This window comes from Odocoileus virginianus, chromosome 2 (genome assembly GCF_023699985.2).
Source record: "Odocoileus virginianus isolate 20LAN1187 ecotype Illinois chromosome 2, Ovbor_1.2, whole genome shotgun sequence".
NCBI lineage: Eukaryota > Metazoa > Chordata > Mammalia > Artiodactyla > Cervidae > Odocoileus > Odocoileus virginianus.
Genome location: NC_069675.1, coordinates 69,218,239 through 69,229,336, shown reverse-complemented (window position 1 = coordinate 69,229,336; position 11,098 = coordinate 69,218,239). Strand labels below are relative to the sequence as shown.

The following is an 11,098-nucleotide window of genomic DNA, read 5'->3' as shown; positions in this document are numbered from 1 at the left end:
GCGACGAGGACATTGTTCCAGCCTCTCGGGTGGGGTTCTGCGGGGGGAGGGGACGCGGTAGCCGTCCCAGGGGACCCGTGCATCAGCGCGTTCAAGCGCCCGGGCTTTGTGAAGTGTCTTGAGTCACCATGGAAATCCGAAGGAACGCGGAGAAGGGCGCCCGGGGTCGGCTGGTTCTCGGGCCGCGCCCTTCGTCCCCTCTCGGACCCTGGCCCCGCGGCAGGGCCTGTCGGGAGTTGTAGTCCCCAGGCGGTGGCCGCGCGCGGCGCCGAGGATGCAGGGCGCCGCCGGTCCCCGCCTCCCCCTAACCTGCTAGCGCGAGGTGGGGAGCGCTGGGGAGGAGCTGTCGCTCCAGTGATTGGCGGAGGCCTCCTCCAGCCCCCACCCAAGTCCCCTCCCCCGCTCGCGGCTTCGGACTCCGAAGCCCCCGCGCGCCAAGGCGGCGATCAAGCGAGCGCGCGTGCAGCCGCGCCGCCCAGAGCACCCGCAGCGCCGGCGCCGCGGCGAGACAGGAGGAGAACCCACCCACCGACAGAACCCCGCAGCCGCGGCATCCCGGAGGAGTGGGTGATGGCAGGGAGGGCGGTGGGCTTATTCTCCCCGGGCTGGGACGTCCATCTCAGACAGTCTGTTTCTCTGGGAGGAGCACAATAGGGCTGGGGTCGGAGTGCGCCCAGAGAACCGGCTGCTGGGAACGCGGCGGGAGGTGTGGTTTGGAATTCGGGGCAGCCTTCTCGGGCTAAAATCGGGACCCGAATCGGTTCCTCTTTGTAAGCCCACAGAGTTCCCGGAGCGCCGAGCGGTACCTTATTCATAGTAGGCGTTTAATAGATGCTCGCGGGATTGCAAAGAACTGGGGTGAGGAGGCTGGCTTGGTGGAAGGGGTTCGCTCCTAGCACACAGTAGACGCCCAGCCTCGTCGAGGTGCAGTGAATGGCTGGAGGGCTGGGCGGGAGCTTCTCTGGCCGTGGGCCCGTCCTGCCCGATACCTTAGATCTGCGCGCGGTCCTCTGCCCGCACGGATCACCGCCAGCCCGCCCCCCCCCCCCCCCCCCCGCCACACGCCCCCAGCATACACACACACACCCTCTGTCCCTCTCGCCTCCGGGTTGGAGTTTACTCAGCCTGGACCAGACCGAGCGGTCCGTCCACCCGTCCGGCTAACGGGTGGACTATTAGCCGGCCGCCTCTGGAGGCACCTGTCTGAACCACAAAGGCCGCCTTTCGCTGCCCAGCCCAGAGCGGGCGCCAAGCTGGGTCCCTTCGCCCGAGCCCAGCGCGGGAGCCCTCCCCGGGGCATCGATCTTGGCGGGAGACGCCCCAGGCCGGGGGAGGAGGCAGGAGTCCGAGTTGGAGAGGAGCTGAGATGGAGAGAGGCGGAGGCGAGGCCTCCGTTTGAGCAAAGATGCGAAAGATGGAAGATAGGGATGGGTGGGAGGAGGGGGCACTGGAGACAGGTTTGAGGAAAGAGAAGGGTCTGAGCAGGGAGGGTCGGAGCTCGGAGCAGGTGGCGCGAGGCGAGGCTGGGGCTGATGAAGGATGTGGAAGGGAGGAGGGATGCGGGAGGGTGGAGACTGCCTGGGTTAGAGAAGAGTAGACGCTGGGGAGGAGGAGACCCACGCGATGAGAGGGAGGGGTCTCCTTGGGGAGGGAGGTCTCCCGGGAAGGGAGGGGAAGGCAGCTGGGGGTGGGGGGAGGCGGGTCTCGGGCCCAAAGACCCTCAGCCCCGGCGAGGGGCCCGGCGGTCCTGTGGCTGGCTGGGCGTGGCTCTTGGACCCGGCGACAGACTCGGGATGGCGGATCGGGGGCCGAGCCGGCTGTCCCTACGAGGAGCTTTGTCTCCCGGCTTGACACCAGCCCTTAGGGACTCGTTTAGGGTTTTGTGATAATCCGCAGCGCCACAGGCACACCCTTTTCTTCGCAAAGCTGAAAGGCTTGGTCCAGCGGCAGGTGATGCCTGGGAGGCGGAATGGGGGCCGCCTCCCGCCCGGGAGACCCGGAGAACAATAGCCGGCACTGGTGTCCTCCACACCACGAGCTAGGGCACCCCTAGAGCTCGAGTGTGCGGTTTCCTGGTGCAGAAAACACTCCTGGAGAAATCAAAGGGCACGTGCTCTTCTCTTGGGGTTTGTGTTAGGGCAAAAAACCCCTCTGGTAATCCTCTGATGTGAGTCGCGCATCCCCGCCCCCCAGACTGTGGGACCCGCAGACAGACGCCGCCCCTGGCTTTGGTACCTTCTGGCTGCGGCGCCGCCCCCTGCCCCTAGCTGCTGACCAACCACCGAGACGGTCGGGGTAGGGGAAGACCTGTGGAGGTCGCCTCGGTGCTGAGCGGGCTCCCTGAGTAGCCGGCTTTGTCTGACGATGCGGACGCGTGTGCTGTGCGTTCTTGGAGCAATCAGGGCTGGTGCGATTTGTGATAAAATGGAGAGAAGCAGTCGTGGAGATCACCCGCCACGGGTGCAGCTCCTGGACTTAAAGCCGGCAGCTAGGGGATCAATGCTTCCCTTTGCCGGTGACCACACCCAAGCCAGTGTATCCATCCTTTGCAAATTTCACTTGTAGTGTCTGCTGACCTAAGAGAGGGACGACTCTGTGATAGGAGGCGTCTTCTTGCCCATGGGAAAGCCGATGGACAGAAATGGAAACACAAAAAGGAGCTCAACTGAGCTTTCCATGCATTCAGTCTTGCTTGCTGTCTAACCATCTTTCACACCAGGCTAGCAACATCTTAACATGTGAGATGACAGCCAGAAACCAACGTTCAATTTTATAGGTTTTCTTTGATGATTGTTCAGTTGATATTAAAGGTGACTCTTTAGCATAGACTTATACTTTTAAATGGTCATTCATTTTATTTTTGTTTTTTTTAAATGGTCATTCATTTTAAAAAGACAAAACAAACAAAAAGCAAGCCAGAAGCATTTTTATTCCAAGAGTGAAGGAAGAAGCTTGGCTCGATGACTAGCAGACCATCATAGGAAAAATCGCAGTGACATATTTGGCCTGAAGTTGACTGATGAGCCTTTGGGCTCTCATAACCTGGCTTTGAAACCTCAGGGTTTTACTTGGGTTGATGTATAAGGTGAGGGACTGTGATGTGACTGTCGCCTATTGCCCCAGCACACATGGTAGCTGCCAGTGTGAATTCTTCCTACCTGGGCTGTACCCAGCAGTAGCAACAGTAGGCTGTGTCCTGATGCTTTTATTAAAGGATGATGTTTTGCAGAGGTGCCTCTCGGAATTTACGAAGGACTAGCTGGAATGTTGTTCATTGGATGTATTTAACTAAAATAATAGACCTATCTATCTCCAGAGTAAGTGAAAACCAAGAATCTCTATATTAGAACACCCAAAATCTGGTACTAAAGTTTTTTTTTCTTATGAAAACACTCCCAATGAGACATATTTTGTTGGCTTATTCTTCTTGAGAGAATTTTATGGACTTAAGGGTGTAATCCTATTATTTTAGAGCACTGTGTGAACATCCAATCCAATTTTTTCCTCATGGGGAATCAGTTCATAGATAAGGAATGTTAGTATGACCGGCCCATTTCTGCAAGGAAGATAGAAAGCAGTATCCTCCTACCTGCCCTGTGAAAATGTCTGGGAGACAGATAAGAAAGGCAGGTGGCTGTAGAAAAGAACTTTATGTCCCTAGAATTCTAGAGTGCCCACATGGGCAGCATGTGAGATCTTAGTATCCTGACCAGGGGTCGAACCAGCACCTCCTGCAGTGGAAGCATGGAGTCTTAACCACTGGACCACCAGAGAAGTCTATAGAGTGCCATTCTTAACTCCCATCTCCCTGACTTTGGGAACCTCAGCTAGGTATACAAAAGATGTTTGTGGGACCTGAACACTTGGCCATTTTCAGCATAACCTCTTCAGATTTAAGTCAGGGTAATAGTATTCTAAATACACTGCATGTTTCCATCACTGGAAGGAGAAGTTGGTAAGGAGAAGTTGGTATAAAATGTAATCAAATGAGAGTAATCAAGTAAGAAGGTATTTGATTTTCTTGTACTGCTAGTGAACAAATAAGAAATAATTTCAAGATCACTTTGTCTTAAATTTTTTTATGAAAATGAAAGGTGCAAATACTGTGGTATGACTCTTTAATGAACGTTGATATTGATGTATAAAAGCAGACACATTATATACTTAAAAGAATTTCATGAAAGAATATTGTATATGGTTTGTTCTACTTCAATTTTGGAAATTTCTTCCATCTAAAATAAATGGACTTAACCATAGCATCCCTGACCCTCTCACGCCCTCTGATCAATCACAGCCCAGTTCTGTGCTGTTCCTTTGCCTGCTCCCACATGGACTCGCTCCTTACAATCCAGACTCAGAGGCAATGTACACAGGAAGGAGATCCTGGCTCTGAGCCAGAAAGCTGGAAGTTGAGTCCCAGCCCCGACACTTGCTGTCTGTCCATCCTTTTTTTTTTTTTTTTTAATTTTTTTGTTTTAAAGATAGCACTATTTTTTACTTCATATCTGTGTCACCGTAGCTCAGTCATGTCCGACTCTTCGTGACCCCATGGGCTGTAGCTTATGAGGCTCCTCCGCCCATGGGATTTTCCAGGCAAGAGTACTGGAGTGGGTTGCCATTTCCTTCTCCATGTCTGTCCATCCTTAAACGACTAATTTTTATCTTAAGGACTCAGTTTCTTCATTTGTTCAATGAGGTTTATATGAGTTAACATATGTATAGCCTGAGAACAGAGTCTGGCCCCTAGTAAGTTCTCAATAAATGTCAGTTACTACCATCAGCACCATCATCATACTCTCACCCCAGATTGTGTGCCCCTAAAAACATTTCGATTCCTTGTTTAATCTTTCATCCCCAGAGGTCAGAGTAAGCTGCTATAGGGTTATCAATAGTGGGAATAGAAAGAATGATTAGGACTCTGTTCTGAAGGTCGAACTCTGTAAATAGTAGGAATAGCTCTGTGTTGACTGTCAGCCTCCTTAAGCACAGCTGTTTTGAGCAGCTGAGGACTTGCAGAGTTAAGAATGTTCCAGAACTGCTCTGACCCAGCTTTGCCAAAACTTTCCTGCGTATAGAGTTGGCCTGGCAACTGCTCCTGCTCCTACATCATCTAAAGAACAATTAGGCATCCTTAACTGGTTGAGACAGCTGTTCTGAGACTGTTCTGTTGGTGTGGGAAAGAGTGATCATGTTTGGTTGATGGAAAATTCTTGGGAATAAAAATATCTCAAGTTTTCTAGCTAAGAAATAAACTCAGCAGCACAGAATTACCTGTCTAACAAAAGCTTTCAAAGTATTTGCTCCGTGCCAGTGGTTGTTCTAGTTGCTATGAGTTGAGTACAGTACTGTTATTATCCCCATTTTACAGATGAAGCAAATGAGAAGTGACAGAGAAAAGCTTTGCACCCTCGAGCTCTGCTCAGAGCCTATATGAGTCAGGGTTCTCCAGAGAAACAGACCAATAAGGATTGGCTTATGAGACTGTGGGGGCTGGCAGGTCTGATGTATGTAGGGCAGGCTAGTGGGCTGGAAGTTTTCAGGTGGGAGCTAATGTTGCAAGGACCCCATAATGGTTAGTCTTAAAGCAGAATTTCTTCCTCTTCTGGGAAACCTTGATTTTTCTCTTAAGGTCCTTCAGCTACATTCGACTACATTGTATGAGGCCCACCTACATTATTGGGGAAAATCTTAAAGTCAACTGGCATAACCATACCTATAAAATACCCTCCCAGCAACACATATAGATGTGTGTTTGACTGAATGACTGACTACTGTAGCCTAGCCAAGGTGACACACACACACAAAAACTATCACAGGGTCCATGCTTTTTTAAACACTACCCCAAGCTGAGAGCCTTATTTGCAATAAACTAAAGAATTATCAATGGCCTATTTATCCCACTACAAAATGCTGCCCCTTACCTTGTTGAAAATACAATTTGGATCTCTCTTTTTCACCCATGTAGCTTCTAGCACAAATTGTTGCTCACAGCAAGCATTTAATAGATAATATTTCATTTGACTCAAGTGAGTTTGAGGTTTTACTAATGACTAGATTCTAGATTCTCTTGAATCAAGGCAGGAGAGGTACTGCCCTGGCAGTCCAGTGGATAAGACTCACTTCCCCAGCAGAAGGCACCAGCAGGAAGCACAGGTTCAATCCTCAGTTGGGGGACTAAGACCCTGCATTCAGGACCGGCCAAAAAACAAAACAACAGGAGAATATCTGCATTCTGAATCAGGCATTGTGTCACTCTTCACCTCCCAACATCTGTCCATTTTCTTTCTTTTTTTTTTTACTATCTGTCCATTTTCATTGGCTCGGCAAAGAGTTTGGGGCCTGTCACTGTCTCCACTCCTTGTGAAAGTGTCTTGTACACAGTAGCAGTGCCTAGGACTCAGTCACACTACCTTCGTGTCCATTCAGTGTCCCCTGACAGGCATTCCCTTTGTTGATTTCAAATCCGCCATGGGCTCCCTCCAGTTTCTCAGGCCTTTGGTCTTTATTCCCCCTGCCTTTGTCTGGTTCTTTCCTTCCCTTTGTCATCCCCCAGAGCATGACCCACTATTGATGGAGAAGTTGCCTCCTTTCTCATTTTTAGCACTTTAACCAGATTTGTGTCTTTGTGGATCGATACATTCATTCTGTTATAAAATTCAAACGTAGCCCCCGATTTTTTCCTTTACTGCTTTTTTTGTTCCTTTTCTGCTCTTTTTTAACAGATGTGAAACTCAACTTTAAGGAAGTTACTCAGAATGTTTTAAGTTTGGCATGTTGCCGGATATATGGGCCACACACATACATAAAATGGTAGTTTGGGGGGCTGAGCATGTATTTTTAAAGTATTTTCATTTTTTAAACTTTTTAGTAAAGTGTAACAGATATATAAACCTGGAGTGCTGCAGTCCATGGGGTCGCAAAGAGTCGGACACCGAGCAACTGAACTGAACCGAACAGATATACAGAAAAATATACAAATCATAAGTGTATAGCTGACTGAATTTTCACAAACTGAACATGGCCATGTAACCTCACCTGATCAAGAAACAGGTTACTAACACATATCCCAAAGCCCCCCCTCAGTCGCCTCCTAGTCACTACTCTTCCAGCATCTCTAACCACTATCAGCATAGATCAGCTTTGCCTATTTTTGAACTTTTTACAGATGGACACTTATACTGGGTACCCTTTCAGAAAGTGGCTTCTTTTGCTCACTATTACATTTGCTGCATTTCATATGCTCATTTTCATTGCTATATAGCATTCCATTTTGTAAATGTACCACAATTTACTATGCACTATGTTGTTAATGGGTATTTGGCTAGTTTTTGTTTGATGCTACTGTGAATAGTTTTATTGTGACTATTCTAGCACACATCTTTTGGGGAACAAACGTGTGTTTCTCTTGGGTATATATTTAGGAGTAGAATTCGGGTCAAGGATATGCATATGTTATGTTTTAGTAGACCGTGCCAAATAGTAAGACTAATGGTGAACTTTTAAAAAAAAGTCAATCCCAAGGCATGCAATGCTGTGATTAAACTGTTTTTAGAAGCCCTAAATGCTGGCATGAGTCTGTGGTTTGATCAGAGATTGGTTTTAAACTCTTACTCTTCAGTAAAAAATAGAACTCTGGCTATGTCTGACTCCACAGTAGCTGAAATGAACATTTTAAAACTAATGGTTGTCCTTGGGCTTGCTCCAGCTACTGCCTTACTTCTGTTTCTTAAGGAAAAGCTGAGAATCAGATTATAGTTGCAGTGTGGGTCCAAAGATCATTTAGGAGATGACTAGTCAGATTTGAACAAGATTAACAAGCGATTTTTATTCTGCTAACTTTTCTTATATTAGGTCAAATTGCAATTTTGAATTGTGTGATTTTGGTGACTTAAAAAATTCCTCAAAAAGTACCAACTTGGAATCAGAAAGTTCGGATTTTTTTTTTTTTATTATAACTATTTTTTGGCATTTTTCTGTTTTTATTTTGATTTTATTTATTTATTTATCTTATTTATTTGGCTGTGCTGAGTCTTCATTTCTCTAGTTGTGGCAAGCTAGAGGGGGCTACTCTCTATTCGCTGTGCTCAGGCTTCTCATTGTGGTGGCTTCTCTTGTTGCAGAGCACAGGCTCTAGGTATGCAGGGAGAAAGTTCAGATTTCTTACTTGGAAATAAGAATTATAGCATATATCCCATTTTTGTGGGTTTTTAAAAAAGACTTAAACTGCACAATTTGGGGAAGGGGGATGTTAATCTTACTTAGGGTTTCTCTGGTGACTCAGGTGGTAAAAGAATCTTCCTGCAATGCAGGAGACCTGGATTGGATCCCTGGGTTGGGGAGATCCTCTGGAGAAGGGAATGGCTATCCATTCCAGTGTTCCTGCAGGGAGAATTTCATGGATAGAGGAGCCTGGCAGGCTACAGTCCATGGGGTTGCATAGAGTCAAATACAGCTAAGCAACTAACACTTTCACTTTTCACTAATCTTATTTATTTACTTTTTTCTCTCTTTTTAATTCAAGGATAGTTCATTTACAATGCTGTGCTAGTTTAGTTATACAGTAAAGTGATTCTGATAGATCTCTATTTGAATATATATATATATATAGAACATACATATATATTCTTTTTCAGATTCTTTTCCTTTATGGGTTATTAAAAAATATTGAATATAGTTCCCAATGCACATTATTTTTACAATAGGATTATAATGGAAGACATGAACAGTAGCCTCCAGATTGTGGATATAGGCAAATCCATCTCTTCTCCATAGCTGGTCTTCACTGTTGGCTCAGGAGAGATGGCAATGATAAATGTGGCCAATGCAGATCAAGGGCAGTAGTTTAGGTACAATTAGAGGATGGTGGTAAGAAACCTTTGCCAGCAAAGGAGTGTGACAAGGTGGTCATGAACCCCTAACTTGCCTGGTTTTTTATGACACTCATTCATAGCCCAAGTTGTTCCTGAAAAAGAATTTTCTCTTGCCATGTAGCCTGCCTGCCATGTTTGATTGGTCCTCATACAAGCGAGTGAGATCAGATTTATCCACTGCTTTAAATATAGATTTACTGCTTAATCTCTAAGTCCCTTAAAGACATGGATATTTTCAAATCTCTTTTAATATAGGATTTAGTTTCACACTTTAAAATGTATACTCCTCCAATATTTAATCAGTTATAAAACCACTTATAGACCATTTTGCTGGTACAGCTAGTGAAATGTTTGCTTGTTTCATCCAACTCTCATCCATATACTCAACATAATTTTTACAGAGTTGTAACCACAACATGAATCCACTATTGTGGATACTGTATTTTGTTCTTTCATTTGACATGAGAAAAAAACTTTTCTGTGTCTCTGCCTAATTTAGAAATGTAAACTTTCAATGACTGCCTATTGTTTCATTGAAATGGGCTATATTTGAGTGTTTACTTATGAATATTTAGATTATGGTCGATTTTTAAATTTTTAGGTAGTGTTTACATCATTGTGAACATCACATACATGATTTTTTATTACCCAGCTGATAATATGTTTTTGAGAATCAAGATTCCCTTTAAAAAAAAAAAGGAGTGGTGTGGGAAATGCAATTTTAGTCATAATACCAGATAGTTTTCACATGAGGAGAAATGCATAAATGCATGTTAATTCCTTGAAATGGATAATACATGTCACAGAATTCCCTGATCAGAGAATGCCTTCTAATTAGTCTTAGCTGGCAAGTTGTTTACCAAAGAATTTGTGTAAAGGTAGGAATAATGTAAGAATGTGTGTAAATGTAGAGGTAATCAATCAATCATTTTACAAACAGTACCTGTAATAATAATTTGGAAGACAAAGGACTCCAAGTAAAGCCAATTTTACTAATAAATTCTATAAAATTGTATTATCTTTTAATAGCAGATAGCACCAAAAGTTGGCCATTGTGGAAGAAATCAAATGGTCACCAAGTTGGGAAGAGATGAAACAGTTGTGAGAGGCATCCAATACTTTGTTAAATTCTAAATATCTGCCAGTAGAGTGCAAATAGCCAAGATCCAGAAATGAACAGCCTGGCAAGTATGAGGTTTACTCACAACCCAGTAACTGAACTTAAATTGCACTGAGCTGTTATTGGAGATGGGCTCAAACTTCCTCTCATGTATTTTCGTAGTGCCTGCAAGGAACAATGCAATTTCCAGGAAGGAGCTTGCACATGGGAGAGAGGTGGAGTTTGAATCCTGACTGCTACTTTCTAGACACGAGAGACTTTAGACAAAGTCACCTGATCTTCCCAAGCCTTGGTTACTTTGTGATTTAAAGATCATAGGTTTATGAGGAGGACTCAGGGGAAAATATGCAGGGAGCCTGGGGGTCACATCGTAAGTACTCAGTAAGTGGAACTAATGTATTCTCCGGATGCTCGAGTTAGGTGCTTTTAGATACATAAAGATATATAACAATATTGTCAAAGTACATGCTTGTCAAGTGAACAGGCTGGACAACATGATAGCTGGTGCAGAGGGAATAGAGAGCACCTGAGAAGTTCAGCCACAAAGGCTCAGTTCCCTCCTCTGTTCAGTGAGGAGGTGGAGACTAGACTCTATCTGGCAGCTCAGATGTTCTGTGCCAGCCATCCTGTGCTGCTGCCGAGACCATCGTAATTCCTTCCTTGCTCGAACTAGCAGACTTGCAGCACCATCTATCAAAACGAAAACTGCTTACACCCTTTAACACAGCAATACCACTTCTGGGAATTTATCCTAAAAATGTATAAGCATATGTGCACAGTGAAATACAGGAAAGGATATTGTTGCAGCATTATTAGTACTAGCAAAAAATAACTTAGACCCAACCTAAATTCTCAAAATTGGAGAGCTAGTTAAATACGTCATGATCCACCCATGATCCAAAAAAAAGAAATTTTTTGCCCCTCCATATGTGGGATCTTCGTTCCCTGACCAGGGATCAGACCCATGTCCCCTGTATTGGAAAGGCAGAATTTGAACCAGTGGACTACCAGGAAAGTTCCAAGGCAGATAATTTCTGATCTGATAAAGAACAACTTCTAGTACGTATCACTGAATAGGAAGAAAGCAGGCAGACCAATATTAAATGCA

At 45.4% G+C, this 11,098-nt stretch overlaps 1 protein-coding gene across 1 annotated transcript in view; it reads left to right on the top strand.

Annotated features, from left to right (window-relative positions):
• The first annotated feature begins 268 nt into the window (after nt 1-268).
• DPYSL5 (dihydropyrimidinase like 5) overlaps nt 269-11,098 on the top strand; it is an 86,009-nt gene continuing 75,179 nt past the window's right edge. The window contains exon 1 of the mRNA XM_020886272.2: nt 269-563. The gene's annotated coding sequence lies outside the window, so the exon portion shown is untranslated. The remainder of the gene's footprint in view (nt 564-11,098) is intronic.